This window comes from Danio rerio, chromosome 22 (assembly GCF_052040795.2).
Source record: "Danio rerio strain M-AB ecotype USA chromosome 22, GRCz13ab, whole genome shotgun sequence".
NCBI lineage: Eukaryota > Metazoa > Chordata > Actinopteri > Cypriniformes > Danionidae > Danio > Danio rerio.
Window position 1 is genome coordinate 28551883 of NC_141042.1, and position 16188 is coordinate 28568070.

At 37.6% G+C, this 16188-nt stretch overlaps 2 long non-coding RNA genes across 7 annotated transcripts in view; one reads left to right on the forward strand and one right to left on the reverse strand.

The window, feature by feature from the left end:
* The window catches only part of LOC137488953 (uncharacterized), a 93073-nt gene that overhangs the window by 899 nt on the left and 75986 nt on the right, over positions 1-16188 (reverse strand). For all 6 annotated transcript variants that reach the window (XR_015522141.1, XR_015522143.1, XR_015522142.1 and 3 more), the window contains 4 exons: positions 13556-13624; positions 13375-13473; positions 13167-13299; positions 12965-13079 (listed from right to left, as the gene is read on the reverse strand). This is a non-coding gene — a long non-coding RNA (uncharacterized LOC137488953). The remainder of the gene's footprint in view (positions 1-12964; positions 13080-13166; positions 13300-13374; positions 13474-13555; positions 13625-16188) is intronic.
* Positions 2282-10354, forward strand: LOC137488952 (uncharacterized). The gene is made up of 6 exons (XR_015522135.1): positions 2282-2693; positions 3516-3599; positions 3720-3774; positions 3866-3941; positions 4016-4192; positions 9488-10354. It is a non-coding gene; the product is annotated as an uncharacterized LOC137488952 (long non-coding RNA).

Below are 16188 nucleotides of genomic sequence, written 5' to 3' on the forward strand. Positions count from 1 at the left end.
ACAGCAGTAATATTATGCGTACAAAACAAAATGCTCTGAAGAACTGTTCAACTCTTACTTGCATTGTAAGTTATTCCATGTTTAAAGTGTAAATATTCCAAAGGTTTTATTTGGTAATTATGGCTTATAAAGAATAAAGGCCAAACAAATCAGGCCAATGCAAATATGAACAAGCTATAAACTAGGTATTTTGCATGGATCACAGACATTATGTGGAATATGTGGGAAGTGCAATGTGTCGTGTGTAAACAAAACAAATGTATATAGACTAAATACACCCAATGTTGATGTGTTGATGGTCATGGTGTCATGATTATTAATATTTACTGTATTTCTGGGATTCTTGGTAGTAAAAATCAGTTCCTGTTTGGTAATAATGGTATTTTCAGGATTTTTTAAAGAAGTACACATGCAGTACACATTCTTTAGCAGATAATCATAAATCACTTCATGTCTTCATATTTTAGTTATTTCACTAAATACACTAGGCCAGGGGTGCCCAAACTCTGTCCTAGATGGCCAGTGTCCTGCAGATTTTAGCTCTAACTTGCCTCAACACACCTGGATGAATCTTTCTATACCAAGCTCACACTTGACTTTTCTTTTCTCCCCATTCATACGCACACGGATGTGTCAGACCGGAAACGCAGGGTCATGCGTTAAGTTTCACATTTCGCTGCGGTGCAAAGTTCAAGCTTGGTGAACTCTGACCTGCGAAATCGCATTACTTGACTGCGTGAGATCAATCGAGGATCAAAACATGACCTCTCTGGACAGAAATTTAAAACATGGAGCAATCGCTCACTTTTTTATGACAGGAGTTTTGCACACACAAACTCTAGTGTGACAGCAGCTTTAGAGTTTGATTAGCTAGCCCAGGTGTGTCTTATTGGGGTTGGAACTAAATTTGTATTTCCTGCATCCTGGAGACGTGTGTCACCATAATAACACCACTCATTAGTTTATATAAAACCTTAAATAATGGCATCAGGTGACGCTTCAGCAAACTAAATGAGATGCATCTGTGTGTTTATGAACCAGTTTGATCACTAAGAGAGCTTAGAGATCATTGTTGTATTGTGTTTTTGTATAATATGATGTAACATAGAAATATAATACAACAATAAATGCTCTGCCTCGTCATGTTGGGTATATGTTGAATGAATAGTATAAAGCTAAATATTAACATAATAATGGAAAATAATAGAAAAGATAATATATATATATATATATATATCTGTACCAAAGCTTGATTCAGTTCAAACAATAAATGAACAAACAACCAAACTGTAGACAGATGCCAATGAGATTTGAATGGCAAATCCAAATATTTGCTTTTCTTTTTGTCTTTCAGTTTCTCTGCGTCACTGAAAAAACAGCATTCTCGATGTTTGGTTTATTGATAAACTACAGTCAACAGATGACAGACAATGACAGCAGGAATGTGTGCACAAATACTTTCATATTTGAGTGTGTGAGAGAAACTTTGTCAATGTCTGGTTAATGTTTTAGTCAATTGTAAATAAATGCTGTAAAGTAACATCCCACAATAACTCGATGTCTTTGTTTAACCACTTTTTACTAAATAAAACCAGTATTGAACTACTTTAAAACAGCTTTTGTCTTTTTTTTGTCAATACACTTAAAGTTAGTATATATGTTAAATAAATATGTGTTTAGAATTTAACTTCAAAGTCATCGGAAAAAAGTATTAATCTCTTGAGTGGTTTTAATTCTCCCCCTCTCAGAAAAAAAAGGTACAATGAGGGTACAATTTTGTTCCTAGAGGGAACAAAATATAAAATTGTACCTTTAAAGGTCCCATATTGGTCCTTAGGGTACAATTTTGTACCCAAATGGGCTATAAAGGTACAAATGTCCAGATTTAGGTTTGAAAGGTACATTTTTGTACCTTTTATAGCACATTTGGATACAAAATTGTACCGTAAAGGACCAATTTGGCACCTTTAAAGGTACAATTATATATTTTGTTTCCCTATAGGAACAAAATTGTACCCTCAGCTCATGATAAGATCAAGACACTATATAACACTAATTTAAATGTATTAATACTAAACATTAATACTAAAATACATAATTTAAAAATATAATAAATAAATAAATTGATTGAATTAAATATTTTAATAATTAAATTTTTTTCATGTATTTAAATTACATTTTTTCTCAAAAATTTTAATAATTTAATTTATAATTGAATGTAATTTTAATCAATAAAAATGTAAATACTGGTCTTTGCTTACTGTTTAAGACCCTTTAGTTTATGGGATGTAGAATAAGAACCATGCAGAGTGACAGCATCTTCATACAGGTGGTGATGTTGCTGTCTCTTTAAGAATTTGGCTTGTTGAGACGTTATAGTAGTGTTTGTTACTGAGGCGGTCGGTAGTGTATGCTGGCTGTTTACACAGAACTTCGCACGCTTTTCAAAGAAAAGTCTATTTTGGAGTCCTCACTTTTCAGGTAAGAATGTATTAAAGATATATTTTCAGTCTCATTTTTACATGTGAAGCCGTGTTCTGTTGATTTTGTCTGACTCTCGGGTCTCGGCTTTCCCCCGCTTTAAGTGCTCCGGGCTGGCCTGCAGGATGGAGTTTGCTAAGATGTCTGCAGCTTATTAAATAAGTTAATACAATGTGATATCGAAGTCACCGAGGGACATAACGTTATAGACGGTGAATACTATATGCTGTTAATTTTCTCGGTGTAAAAGTTCCCTTTGTCGCCTACGTTACCTATTCGCGCCTTATATCTTACGTTACGTTACTGCTTTATTAATTAGTGTTGCCACGGCGGAATATAATCGCAACCCAATTAGCAAAATACACTCGGGCCAGCTGCGGCGGCAGAAGCGCGACGCTGCCGTATCCGTGCACCGGAATCGGGCCGTGACCCGTGAGTAATGTGCGGTGTGGCCCGGAGCTCGCGCGACTAAAGTCTTCATATAACGTTACCTTGATATAAAACCTTTTGTTATTAATACTGGAAATTTGTAATTATCGATAATGTTTTATATTTTGAGGCCATTTTTCTAGCCACGGTTGACCGCTGAAATGTAATTTTAGACGGTTATATAAGTTAAGTTACACCGCCATTTTGTGAAGAAAAATCACAATTTTGTCACCGACAAAGTGACTGATTATGTAAACGTGGCTAGTTACAAACGTGGCGTGCGTAAGTTACATATCTTCGTTTCAATGTCTTAAGTTACATTAATGTTGAGGAGTGTTCACAAACTCTCATGTCCAGAATTGTTGGTGCTTTACTATCGTTTAACGTTATACTTATGTTAATGTAGAATTATTAACATACCATGTTGTATAAATCGACGTTTTAAGTTATACTTTGTTCTTTAATGTAATAATTTGTCTCATCTGTTCTGAAACTGGTACCTTGAGCTATTTTACCTATTTTATTAATATCTCAAAATAAATAAATAGTTATTGCTTTATCTTATTGCTTTCCAGAAGTTTTTGAAGTTTCCAATTGTCTTTCAGGACAAGATTGAACAACAGAATGCAGCCTAACAGCATCAGACCAATGAAGGCATGTCAAATGAAAGCATGGCTCAGTTACAAGATGTAAGTATGTCTCATTATCTATACCATGGTTTTAATGGCTTACATACTATTTTAAATTTGTAGGTTTTTACTTACGAACAACAATAAATGTACACCCACATGTTTAAAATTATTTTCTAGGTTTTCATCGAAAGATGAGAGATCAACTGAAGAATGCTATGGACCTGACTCTAAGGTACTCTTTCTAAACTTTCTCAACTTGATTAATATTATTCAATTCTAGCTTTGTATGGATTCCTTCATATTTGTTTCATCTTATGTTCCAGGAATTGATTTTACAGCAGCACTTCTCATGTTGCCAGCCTTGTTAAGCGAGACACTTCAACATTTCGTTGTGCTCCGGTGCGTATGTTGTTTTCTGTTCAGTATATGCTGTGATAAATGCATTTTATAATGCTTGATATTCTTTATATTAGGATGACGCAGTGGGTAGTGCTGTCACCTTACGGCAAGAAGGTCGCTGGTTCGAGCCTCAGCTGGGTCAGTTGGCATTTGTGTGAGGAGTTTGCATATTCTTCCAGTGTTCGTGAGGGTTTCCTCCAAGTGCACCGGTTTCCCCACAAGTATAAAGACATGCGCTATGGCTGAATTTGGTAAGCTTATTTGTCTGTAGTGTATAAATGTGTGTGTGAATAAGTGTGTCTGGATGTTTCGTAATACTGGGTTGCAGCTAGAAGGGCATCCGCTGCATAAAACATATGCTGGATAAGTTGGTGGTTCATTCCACTGTGGCAACCCCAGATTAATAAAGGGACTAAGCCGAAAAGAAATTGAATGAATGAATGAAATTTATATTAGTCTTTTAATCTGTGATACTTTTTTTTTAATCAGTGAATATTAATTATTTTACTTTCTATGCATGTTGATTTTCTCTTCATCAGTGATAGAGTGACTGATATTAATGTAATTATGGTGGCTTGAAAAGCCAACATACTGTTATCTCACTTAAACTTATTAGGCTGGCTTGTGTAGCAAGCCAGACTACTGTTATCCTATTAAACTTATTATTATTAATATTATTATTATTCTTCTTCTGAGACTAAAAATTAAACTCTATCTCGTCCTAGGCCTTTCAAGCTATGACCATCAAACTCGGGTCAGACCTCCGAACTATTCTGACTCGAGTTGCTATATCCTTTCCGACTGATCCGACTTTCGGTTTTCCGAAAAACGTCCCGGGACCGTCGGAAAAATCCCATAGACGTAACATTGGATCAAACTTTGTGACCTCATAACTCCGCATCAGAATGTCACACAGACTTCTAACTGGGCTCATTTAACTCAGACTATCAAACTGCCAATGACTGACCACCTTTAAACTTTCTGGCCACGCCCTAGCAACCACTTTTGGACCCTAGAAACCGTCCCATAGACTTCCATTGCAAAATACTCTCATTGACTTTGCATGGGATCAAACTTTGTGAGCTCATAACTCTGCATCAGACTGTCCTACAGACTAATGATTGAGCTCATTTAACTCAGTCTAGCCAGCAGCCAATCACTGATGTCATTTTAACTTTCTAGCCACACCCTAACAACCAGATACTGCACCCTAGCAACTGTCCCATAGACTGCCATTAAAGAGGTTCAGACTGATATTGTCATGCTGCAGTGTGATAGAGACATGGGGGTTGTTTTTAACTGTTCATACTGGCAAGAAGCTTTGATACATCATCAGTCTAAGCTGTCAATCAACTCCATAGCAACAAAACAGACTAACCTAGCAACGATATAACAGCAGCTATATCTCAGCATCAGAACATCGTAGAGAGGTGGGGGTTGGCTTGTTTGACTCATGCTCGCACACCATCTATCTATCTATCTATCTATCTATCTATCTATCTATCTATCTATCTATCTATCTATATCTATCTATCTATCTATCTATCTATCTATCTATCTATCTATCTATCTATAAACTGCTTCTATCTATCTATCTATCATTCTATCTATCTATCTATCTATCTATCTATCTATCTATCTATCTATCTATCTATCTATCTATCTATCTATCTATCTATCATGCTAACAACATGCTAGAAACATGCTAGTTACATGCTAATTCATGCTAGAATCATGCTAGTCACATGCTAATTCATGCTAGAATCATGCTAGTCACATGCTAATCATGCTAGAATCATGCTAACAACATGCTAATTCATGCTAGAATCATGTTAGTCACATGCCAATTCATGCTAACAACATGCTAATTCATGCTAGAATCATGCTAGTAACATGCTAATTCATGTTAGAATCATGCTAACAACATGCTAATTCATGCTAGAATCATGCTAGTAGCATGCTAATTCATGTTAGAATCATGCTAACAACATGCTAATTCATGCTAGAATCATGCTAGTTACATGCTAATTCATGCTAGAATCATGCTAATCACATGCTAATTCATGCTAGAATCATGCTAGTTACATGCTAATTCATGCTAGAATCATGCTAGTCTCATGCTAATTCATGCTAGAATCATGCTAGTAACATGCTAGTTCATGCTAGAATCATGCTAACAACATGCTAATTCATGCTAGAATCGTGCTAATTCATGCCAAAATCATGCTAGTAACATGCTAATTCATGCTAGAATCTTGCTAGTAACATGCTAATTCATGCTAGAATCGTGCTAGTAACATGCTAATTCATACTAGAATCATGCTAGTAACATGCTAATTCATGCTAGAATTATGCTAACAACATGCTAATTCATGCTAGAATCATGCTAGTAACATGCTAATTCATGCTAGAATCGTGCTAACAACATGCTAAATCATGCTAGAATCATGCTAACAACATGCTAAATCATGCTAGAATCATGCTAACAACATGCTAATTCATGCTAGAATCATGCTAACAACATGCTAATTCATGCTAGAATCATGCTAACATTATGCTAATTCATGCTAGAATCATGCTAACATCTATCTATCTATCTATCTATCTATCTATCTATCTATCTATCTATCTATCTATCTATCTATCTATCTATCTATCTATCTATCTATCTTTTCATACTTTTTAAAACTGTTTAAATAAACTATTACCGTCAGGCTTTCACAAGCCAGCCTCAAAGTTTGTTCTCAAACTTTAAGAATCTAGTTATTATTCTGCTTCTTCTTCTTCTTTCTTCTGAGACTAATTTTAAAGTCTATCTCCTCCTAACCCTTTCAAGCTTCATACCTCAAACTTTCGTCAAACCTTCAAACTGGTCTGACTCGGGTTGCTATATCTTTTCCGACTGATCCGACTTTCGGTTTTCCGAAAAACGACCCGGAAAATTCCCAAAATTCCCATTGACTTAACATTGGGTCAAACTTTGTGACCTCATAACTCTGCATCAGACGTTCCTACAGACTTCTAACTGGGCTCATTTAACTCAGTCTAGCCAGCAGCCAATAACTGATGACCTTTAAACTTACTAGCCACTCCCTAGCAACCACTTTTGGCACCCTAGCAACTGTCCCATAGACTTCCATTGTAAAAGACTGCCATTGACTTAACATTGAGTCAACCTTTGTGAGCTCATAACTCTGCATCAGACTGTCCTACAGACTAGAGTCAGGCCTCATTCAACTCAATCTAGCCAGCAGCCAATCACTGATGACCTTTAGACTTACTAGCCACTCCCTAGCAACCACTTATGGCACCCTAGCAACTGTCCCGTAGACTTCCATTACAAAAGACTCTCATTGACTTAACATGGGATCAAACTTTGTGAGCTCATAACTCTGCATCAGACTGTCATACAGACTAATGGCTGAGCTCATTTAACTCAGTCTAGCCAGCAGCCAATCACTGATGGCCTTTTAACTTTCTAGCCACACCCCTAACTACCACATACTGCACCCTAGCAACTGTCCTATAGAATGTAATTAGCTGTGCTATCAAATGCTTATAATTCTAACATGCTAATGACATGCCAATCATGCTAGCAACATGCTACTCATATGCTAATCATGCTAATGACATGCTAACTCATACTGGAAACATGCTAATGACATGCTAATTTGTACTTGAATCATGCTAGTAACATGCTAATTCATACTAGACCCATGTTAATAACTGGCCTACATGCATATCTTTGCTTAGCAGTGTCCTATTGACTTGGGGGATGGCTCATCTGACTCAGACAACCAATGAGCATCTCAATATGATAATAAAGCTCACAAGCCACGCCCCCAAATTTGATTCCATAGACTTCCATTAAAATAGGCCAAGATGCATATCTTTGCATAGCAGTGTCATAGAGACATGGGGGTTGGTTCATTTGACTAAGACAACCAACCACATTCAAGTTCACTCTGTAACCTCGCCCATAGCAACAAAACAGAGAACCCTAGCAACCATTCATCAACAGCTATATCTCAGCATCAGAACATCGTAGAGACTTGGAGATTGGCTCGTTTGACTCATGCTAGCAAACGGAACTTCCTATATGCTACACATGCTAGCAGTGACTAGCTACATGCTAATATTGACTAGCCAAGTACTGTAACTTGCTAGAAATGCTTACTAAGTATAAATGTTTTATCAAGCATGTATGTGAGGCTTGCCTAGTAACCAACCAGGGTACCCTAGCAACTGCCTAGCAACCACCCAAATTACCCTAGCAACCGCCTAGCAACCACCTAGCAACGGCCTAGTAATGCCTTAGTAAGGGCCTAGCGACCACTCAGGACACCCTAGCAACCGCCTAGCAACGCCTTAGCAACCACTCAGAATACCTTAGCAACCACCTAGCAACACCTTAGCAACCACCTAGCAACCACTTGGGACACCTTAGCAACCGCCTAGCAACACCTTAGCAACCACCTAGCAACCACTCAGAACACCCCAGCAACTGCCTAGCAACGCCTTAGCAACCATCTAGCAACCACTTAGGACACCTTAGCAACCACCTAGCAACACCTTAGCAACCACCTAGCAACCACTTAGGACACCCTAGCAACCGCCTAGCAACACCTTAGCAACCACCTAGCAAAACCTTAGCAACCACCTAGCAACCACTTAGGACACCCTAGCAACCGCCTAGCAACACCTTAGCAACCACCTAGCAACCACTTAGGACCGCCTAGCAACACCTTAGCAACCACCTAGCAACCACTTAGGACACCCTAGCAACCGCCTAGCAACACCTTAGGAACCACCTAGCAACACCTTAGCAACCACCTTGCAACCACTTAGGACACCTTAGCAACCACCTAGCAACACCTTAGCAACCACCTAGCAACCACTCAGAACACCCTAGCAACCGCCTAACAACACCTTAGCAACCACCTAGCAACCACTCAGGTTACCCTAGCAACCACCTAGCAACACCTTAGCAACCACCTAGCAACCACTCAGGACACCCTAGCAACCACCTAGCAACGCCTTAGCAACCACTCAGAATACCCTAGCAACCACCTCGCAACCACTTAGGACACCTTAGCAACCACCTAGCAACACCTTAGCAACCACTCAGAAAACCCTAACAACCGCCTAGCAACACCTTAGCAACCACCCAGCAACCACTTAAAACACCCTAGCAACCGCCTAGTAAAATGCTAATTCATGCTAGAATCATGCTAACAACATGCTAATTCATGCTAGAATCATGCTAATTTATGCTAGAATTATGCTAACAACATGCTAATTCATGCTAGAAGCATGCTAGTAACATGCTAATTCATGCTAGAATCATGCTAACAACATGCTAATTCATGTAAGAATCATGCAACTAACATGCTAATTCATGCTAGTAATAAGTTAACTCAAGCTTAAATCATACTAACATGCTATTTACACTTTAAAACCACTTCAAACTTTCAGATTCGGCTTTTCAAGCCACCATAAAGTTTGTCCTCAAACTTTAATATCTAGTTATTGCTTGTCATTTACAGTGAACCATCTTCACCACATCAAACAGTTCAAGTACAGGAGGAGGCCACCGACTGGACAACTACGTTAACAAGACGAGTCACGGCAGTCTTCAGAGTTGATGGGATTGCGATTGGCTGGCCAATGATGTGGACGAATATACATTTTTGACATATCCATCTTATTAGAAGAACACCTTGATGTTTCTGCAGTGGAATGTTTTGAATGAACGGTGGACTGTGACAAGCCTCGATCTACTCCAGTTACCAAAGTGATCAACCTTGTTTTTTGTTTCTCTACATGCTCTTGGGATAATCACAATCATCAAGTTAATCCAGCACACTGCTATCATTCATGCATAAAGCACATTTTTAAATAACTTGTGGTCCTAATGACTATCAAAGAACATTTTCCAGATATGAGTGCCTTACATGTCATGTTTATCAAAAACATAAACACATATTGTGTTACAACAAATTACAACTCCACTTGAGGATGATGAGGAGTAATCTACTGATGTATTTGGTTTTCTGCACTGTTGAAGCAATTTACAGAGAACGTTTGCCTTCATTCTGAAATTCAGAGAAAATGTTGATGACAAATTATTTATTATGACCGAGTATTCTGACTAAAGACAAATACTTTGGACTTTGTAAAGTGCAGTACTTGATGTAGCCTGTGTAATGTGTTTATAAATCTTAAACAGTATTCTTGTGGTCTTTGTATTAAGTTAAGATTTAGTTTTTATTCTTATCTAAATTGTTCTTTTTACTGTTTTACATGTCTGCTTCATACTTGCTGTGTAATTTTATTTCTTAACACATTCAGTTGTGAGTTGTAATGAAATATTTCTACATTAATAAATAAAAATGGACATCTGTGAACCAAAATATTTTATTTATTTATTTGTGCATGCAGTCACCAAAAGATCAAAATGCCTGGGTCAGTACCCTGAAAATGCTATATAATATAAAAAGGTACATTTTTGTACCTTCGGTGGGGGTACAAAATTGTCCCTTAAAGGGTACAAATGTAGAAGGTACAATTTTGTACCTTTAAATAGAGGTACAAATTTGTACCCTTAAGGGTACCACCCCAGTGACGGGCCATTTGTACCCTAAAAGGTACAATTTTGTACCTTTTTTTCTGAGAGTGTAGGGGGTTAAATTTCAAAGTTGTCTGTAAATGCGATCTCTGATGGCCTCTAGTGGTGTCAACATGAACAGCTGATCGACTTCCCAACCCTGCTTTAACAGATATATGTTTCAAACAAGCCTGAATGACTCCATTAGTTTGTTTAATTACTGTTGTAAGTAAACTGTACAATTTATTTATTGTTGTCAATTCAATTCAAACATAAAGCTTGTATTTTCACAAAGTAACTGCTCACAAGCAAAACAACATCAGATTCAATCATATAACATTTTATGTGATGCTTCTGTTTCCATTTAAGTTTAAGAATGTTAGAGCTGTAAATATATTGTAAAAATACTGTGCTTGGTTATACCTAAATAATGATGACAGCTCAAGTTAATTGTCAGTTAGGAAGTGACCAAGTGATCAACTCAAACTTAAAGTCATGTTTTAGCACTATAAAGCACTAATTAAGTTGAATTTAACTACACAGGACATTTTTGGAAGAAAGAAAACAATTTAAAGTTAAATTATTGGCAAATACAAACAAGTGCAAATTCTGGCTAAAACAAATCAAAAACTAAGATAGATTGTCAGTAGAGCATTGGTCTTAAACTCAATTCGTGGAGGGCCACAGATCTGCACAGTTTAGCTCCCACCACCTCCAAATCACATCTGGTTAATGGTCTTTTGTAGTCTTAAATGCAGTAATTAGTTGTCTTTGATAAGGGTTGAAGCAAAACAGTGCAGAGCTGTTACTCCTTTTTCCATTTGAGCTTCAGAAAGCTATAAGAACTGACAGACATATGTGTAAAGGTTTTGACTCTCGGATTCTGGTTAAACCTTCAGTCGGTGAAAGATGCAGTTTGTCTTTAACCATCATCTGACCGCTTAATGGAACACATGTATGGTTTTGGTTTTAGCAGTTCAGCACACACTGTAAAAGATACTGGGTTTCACACAATAGATTTGTGTTGAGAAAACATGAAGGAATTGAGTTAAATTATTAGTTTTTACATTTACATTTTACATTTACATTTAGTCATTTAGCAGACGCTTTTATCCAAAGCGACTTACAAATGAGGACAAGGAAGCAATTTACACAACCAAGAGCAACAATGAATAAGTACTAAAGGCAAGTTTCAGGTCTGTAAAGTCTAAGAAGGGAAGTGTTAGTAGTTTTTTTTTTTTTTTTTTTTTTTTTTGTACAATTAGTGTGATATTCAAAGAGGCAATTGCAGCTTAGGAAGTGAAGTGGAGACTAAATAGTTGAGTTTTTAGTCGTTTCTTGAAAATAGCGAGTGACTCTGCTGTTCTGATGCAGTTAGGGAGTTCATTCCACCAACTGGGCAGATTGAGCGTGAGCGTTCGCGAAAGTGATTTTTTCCCTCTTTGGGATGGAACCACGAGGCGACGTTCATTCACAGAACGCAAGTTTCTGGAGGGCACATAGATCTGCAGAAGTGAGTGCAGATAAGAAGGTGCTAGGCCAGAAGTCACTTTGTAGGCAAACATCAGAGTTTTGAATTTGATGCGAGCAGCAACTGGCAGCCAGTGCAAACGGACTAGCAGTGGAGTGACATGTGCTCGTTTAGGTTCATTGAAGACAACTCGTGCTGCTGCATTCTGGAGCAGTTGAAGAGGCTTGATAGAGTTAGCTGGAAGCCCAGCTAGTAGAGAGTTGCAGTAATCCAGTTTGGAGAGAACAAGAGCTTGAACAAGGAGTTGAGCTGCATGTTCAGATAAGAAGGGTCGGATCTTTCTGATGTTATAGAGTGCAAATCTGCACGATCGAGCAGTTCTAGAAATGTGGTCAGAGAAGTTTAGTTGGTCATCAATCGTTACTCCAAGGCTTTTCACCATTTTGGATGCAGTAATGGTTGCCCCATCCATCTGGATTGAAAAGTTATGGTGTAGAGTCGGGTTGGCAGAAACTACAAGCATTTCCGTTTTTGCGAGGTTCAGCTGAAGATGATGATCTTTCATCCAGTGTGAAATATCCAACAGGCAGGCTGAGATACGAGCTGGAACCGAGGGATCATCAGGATGAAAAGAGAGGTATAGCTGGGTGTCATCAGCATAGCAGTGGTATGCTGCTATGCATAATTTTTACAAATTTAAATGTATTGAACATAAAATAATTAGGTTGTCCCCCCAAAAATACCTCAAGAATTGTTCTTTTAGCTCATTTTTAAACAAGTCGTTTAAAAAAAACAGCAAATATAATTTTTGAGTGCATATATATATATATATATATATATATATATATATATATATATATATATATATATATATATATTTTTTTTTTTTAATAATTACATTAAATATCTTTTTTTAATAAAACTAATCATTATTGAAGATTGTACCTGTTAAAGGAGTCGATTTTGGGGAAGATCTGCAGAGCAGAAGGGGATTCTGGGTAAATATCGGCACATACAGCTGTGGTACTATTGACTCTGAGAACTAACGCCCTCTGGATAACTGTGGATAAAACATTTAGACATTTTCTGAGTTCAGAATCTGAATAGAAATATCAGTGTAAATGTGAAAGTTGTTCATGTAAGCTACCTGTAAAGTCTATAGTAAGTTGCACTAAAGAGTCAGTAAACAGCTGTATTTTGGAGAGATGTATGGGTCCATATCTGCCTGTCAGATCGCCAACCATACAGGCCAAAGCCCTGGTCTGAGAACAGTTGTTCATCTAAGAGAGAAGGATTTCTGTCTTAGTTATTCTGGATAGTGTTTGATGATAGACTATTATTGTATAGTTTTGTACATTTGTCATGTTGAACGGATTAAAGATCTCGTCATCTTCAGGACATGAGCCATCTGGGTACATGGGTTTATCTGCAATGTACCAGAAAGCCCATGAAAACTAGAAAACAATGAGAGAATTCAAATTCAGTGAAATAAAATATGTCGCAGTAATATGAAAATTTGACAAAAAATTAACTTACATTTGATGATTGCAGATCGACCTCTATCTGAACATCACCGTAACTGCCATCTGGAAATGTCTGCTAGGACTAAAGACATACACATCATCTCATTTAGCATTTATTTAATGTTTTTTGTGTGTATTATACACATTTAAACATGTATAACAAACATTACTGTAATATTTAAGATATTTGTATATTATATATTAACTTTAAATACATATTTTATGTAATATATATTTTTTCATTTTATTTAATGCACTACACCATTCTTTTATAATAAAATTGATACTTAAATTAAACTAATATATTTAGCTTAGAGTTGTAAAAAATGATTTTATTATTAGAAATCAAATAATATTTTTAAGATAGACAAAATATTTTAATGTCTTTATTAAATCTATTAAGTAAACAAAATGTATGTCTAATATTAATATATATTTTATATTCATTTTATTAAACATCATGCATTAATATTTTATATAGTATCTGTATGTTTACTTGAAATATGTGAATTCATGTAGTTATAATGAAACTAATTACGTGATTAAACATAGATTATATGAGCACAAGTACACATATATAATCAGTAAAAAAAATAAGCGTATGCAGTAAAAATTCTACATAATTTTAATAAATAATTTATATAATTATTTATTAATATATTATTTATTAGGTGGCACAGTGGCTCAGAGGTTAGCACTGTCGCCTCACAGCAAGAAGGTTGCTGGTTTGAGTCCTGGCTGAACAAGTTGGCATTTCTGTGTGGAGTTTACATGTTCTCCTCGTGTTCGTGTGGGTTTCCTCCAGGTGCTCCAAAGACATACGGGATTAGGTTAACTAATAGGCTGTAGTGTGAGTGTGTACAGGTATGTGTGTTTGTGTGAGTGTGTCTGTGTGTAAATTGTGAGAGTGTATTGGTGTTTCCCAGAACTGGGTTGCACCTGGAAGGGCATCAGCTGCGTAAAACATAAGCTGGAACACTTGCCGGTATATTTTGCTGTGGCGACCGCTGATAAATAATGGATTAAGCTGAAGAAAATGAATGAATATTATTTTATTAGTTATACCAATAATATAGTATATAGACTATTATACATATTGTTGTGTATAGAATAAATATGCTTGCATTTAAATCTATTATTTTAAAGAAAAAAACAAAAAACATTATGCGTTTTGTTCTTAATCATATGAATCATTCTTGCTCACGCAACACCAACACCACAAGACAGTGGCTCAGAGGTTAGCACTGTCGCCTCACAGCAAGAAGGTTGCTGGTTTGAGTCCTGGCTCAGAGTGACTCAGAGGAGGAGTCACTCGCTGGCCCACTACGTTAGGTCTGCCCGCTGGTCAGCCCGCGTTTTTGAGTATAAGTGCCTGCTATGTGCCATCCCCTCTGGCAATCACCATATGCTTATTTTCTGCCACGGTTAAAAGTCCCCCCCCCCCCCCTGGATGGACCCGTGCCTTCCCTATCTGCTAACCACCTTCTTATGCGCACTCCCCCTCCTTAGGGTTAGTCCATATGTAATTCCATTTTGTCTCCCTATTGGGTGCGGATGGTCTCTGCAGCGTCCTCCCTACCGGGATTGCAAGCTTCCCAACGTACTGTCGTATTTCCTAGAATTATCTAGACGCTAGCGACTCCCAAAAAATATACCTATTCCTTTAAGCTTCTTTTGAAGTAGGGATAAGTTAGGGCCAAGGGCACGTTGGAGGACCGCGCCTTTCATGATTTGGGTACGTCACGGTTGCCTGACTGCCCTCTCATCGGAGGCGTTGGTAAGGTGCAGTCATTATGGCGCTTTCAATGGCTCCCATACGTGGATTTAGAACATCAAATCCACTTATAGCACTGGAGTTCCCCAACCGAAGGGGAACGTTCGAGGTTACCGAAGTAACCCTTCGTTCCCCGAGGAGGGGAACGGAAGTGCTATACTCCATCGCCATAATGACTGTCCCTTAGCTGTTAACATCTCTTCAGCTTAAAAAGGATGGCGTTTGCTGGCGCCAGGTGTGCTTATATGCTCAGTTAATTGGCAATGCAGCACACCTGCGCAAACTTACGCTGCCAATTCATTGCTTTCATTGGCCCGTTCAATACTCTTTCAGACAAGCGGCTTCTGAACCGAATCCTCCCATACGTGGATTTAGAACATCAAATCCACTTATAGCACTTCCGTTCCCCTCCTTGGGGAACGAAGGGTTACTTCTGTAACCTCGAACGTTCCAGAGGATTATAAAATACACAGCAAGCATGATTTGCTTTCCCAGTTCAGTGCTGGATTCAGCTAAAATCTCCTCAAAGCAGAAGCTGTGAGCTACAAACAGTAAGTGTTTTCATTTGTTAAAATTGATCATGACATGTACAGTGTCTAGCGTTAACGGTATGCTGTAGCAACAATGTGAACAATGCGAAATGCTGCTTTGCGGGCAAGCGATTTAGCTACAAATTTATACTTATCAGTTAAACTGCTGTAAACACACACACACACACACACACACACACACACACACACACACACACACACACACACACACACACACACACACACACACACACTCCATCAGCAAGTTTGTGTCTCTTATGTGTGTGTGTGTGCGAATGCATTGATTGTCTTCAGGCAGCTTTTTCATTTTTTACCCTTGCA